The following is a 2595-nucleotide window of genomic DNA, read 5'->3' as shown; positions in this document are numbered from 1 at the left end:
GAGGATTTGGGTTGCCGGCGGCGAGAATCGGAGGGGAAAGGGGGGATTACGACGATGGGGGAATAGGGTTTCGCCCCATATAGCGGCCGCAAACCCGTTAATATACTTAGGGGTGTTTTTCCGGGCCACTGTAAACGTTTTACGGGCCGGGGTGGCTATACGAGGTCTGATTTGGCCCAAAAAACAAGCCAATTAGTCGCCGGAATTGTACGGGCCGAACGCTTTTACAACGTCTCACTCTTCAGAAGCCAGACATCACGAATTGCAGGACCAGCCTTGCCTCCTTTTCCTTAGCTCTTTCTCAATTGTTAACTTTGTTATTAGGGCAACTTCAACATGGATCACCAAATACCCCCTTAATGTTTGGACCGGATTTTATTTGTTTGCCATCCAACGGAAGTCATCAAATGTCCGCGGCCCACTGTCCAGATGTGCTCGCCAATTCAGCCTTGGACCCCATCACAAACTTACTTTTTCATCTCCCTCTTTTTACTCTCCTCTTTCCACTGAAAAGGGGCAGCCATTTCATTAACTAGAGGGATTCAAACCAGAATGAGGCAGCAGCAACAATAAGAAGGCCAGAAAAACTGGTATTAGAGAGGTTGCAAGATATCTAAATCTTACATATCAAAAGCATCGAATGTATAACCATAAACTTCAAGAGGGCCACGAACTCTCGAAAGAGCCACGGCGTTGCTTGTCTCTATGTCGTCAATGTTGAATGGTAAACTTTGCAAATCATGCAAAATAACAAAACTTAGCTATAAAAATATTTTCAACATAAGAAAGCAACAAAAGCTGGAATAGCTCAGTTGGCTAGAGCGTGTGGCTGTTAACCACAAGGTCGGAGGTTCAAGCCCTCCTTCTAGCGAGTTTTCAATTTTTTTTTAACCCAGCCAAGCAATACATACACATTAGATGATGCCTGTGCAGATAAGTTCACAAGTGAGATTTTTTTAATTAATTAGATAACCTGAGAAACAATGTGATATACTCTCTACGTTTTTTAATATAAGTATTTCATTTTTTTTGCTATGCAGTCTCTCCGTTTTTTAATATAAACTAGCAAAAGGGCCCGTGCGTCACAACAGGAGAAAAAAAACCGCCATCTTCAATGACAATGACCATATTATGTTCATATCTCATCGCATGATTTTGAAAACTTGTCCACAAATGCAAGAAAATATTTCTTTTCTCAATTTTATTCACAATTCACAAGTTGAAACAATGTTCATATTTTTTTAAAAATATCATGGTTGTCAAAAACTTGGTAACTCAAAGAATGATTCTGAATTTCAAGAAACATTTTTTAAAATATAGTATAATATTCCGATCCACCATGACAATTAATTCTTCAAAATTCACTCAGGTATATAATCTGAAAGACTCAGAAGCATTACTCTTGAACTGCATACATTCGATCATTCGTGAACATTTTTACAAATTCGGGAACATTTTTAAAATCGAGAACATTTTTTACTAGTTATAAACTTTTTTAAAATTCCAAATAATATTTTATATTACAAACTGTTTTCAAGTATTTTCTTGTGAATTGCCGAATAATTCATTTTTTGAACTATCCAACATTTTTTAATTGCATTAAAGAAATTGCTAAAAATGATAGACTTTTTTTTATTCACGAATGTTTTCTTCAAAATTACGTATGCAAACATTTTTTCAAAAATCCCGAACAATTTTTGAATTCGCAAACATTTATGTATTTTTTTAATTTCGAAAGTTTTTTTGATTTATTTGAATTAGAAAAATAACAAAGAACAGATAAATAATAATTAAAAAACTAAAAAAACAGGCCGCTGCCCATGGGCTGGCCTAAATGGGCGTGCTGTTTATTTTCCAGCGAGCAGAGCGTAGTATAGCTGGTCCCTATACTTGGGCCGGCCCATGCGAGGATTCCCTGCAAAACGTTTTTTATAACTTATAAATGGCATTGGTGGGTAATATTAGAGAATTTTGAAGGCAATTTTAATGACGTACCACATAAGCAATAGGTGTTTTATTAGTAGGGAGGGATGATTTTTTTTTTTGCTATGGAGTATATATGAATGTATATAGACATACTTTAAAATATAGATTCATTCATTTTACTTCGTATGTAGTTCATAGTTAAATCTTTGAAAGACGTATATTTAAGAGCGAAGGAGTAATTGATAACAATTGTGTTTCATAGTAAAGTATCAAAAAACCACAATATTTTAGCATGTAGGTATAAGTTATCACAATTCTGACATATCACAGTATTTTGGAGTATTGAGAATACTTTTGAGCTGTTTGGCTAGTGTTGTACTCTCTCTGTTTCTAAATATAAGTTATTTTAAAGATTTTAGTAAGGATTACATCGGTAGTTAAACTTTTAAAAGACTTATATTCAAAAACGAAGGGGCTATATAACTATATTTCGACGTAAATTTGCTAACTATATTACATGCACACGTAATTTACTTCAACTGCGAACGCGGTCACCTTGGCGTGCTAACGCCGACGTCCTGCCTCCATCAACCAAATTGCGTCATCGACATGGTCGACTGACGTGGGGGCTTCGCTGTCACATTGCCGACCTACTCTATCTCCTCGGCT

At 36.1% G+C, this 2595-nt stretch overlaps 1 non-coding gene across 1 annotated transcript; it reads left to right on the top strand.

The window, feature by feature from the left end:
- The first annotated feature begins 797 nt into the window (after positions 1–797).
- Positions 798–871, top strand: TRNAN-GUU. The gene has a single exon. It is a non-coding gene; the product is annotated as a tRNA-Asn (tRNA).
- The last annotated feature ends 1724 nt before the right edge of the window (positions 872–2595 follow it).

The sequence above is a fragment of the Hordeum vulgare genome, chromosome 5H, assembly GCF_904849725.1.
Source record: "Hordeum vulgare subsp. vulgare chromosome 5H, MorexV3_pseudomolecules_assembly, whole genome shotgun sequence".
Lineage (NCBI taxonomy): Eukaryota > Viridiplantae > Streptophyta > Magnoliopsida > Poales > Poaceae > Hordeum > Hordeum vulgare.
The sequence above is the reverse complement of the archived record's forward strand: the minus strand, read 5'-3'. Positions and strand labels throughout refer to the sequence as shown.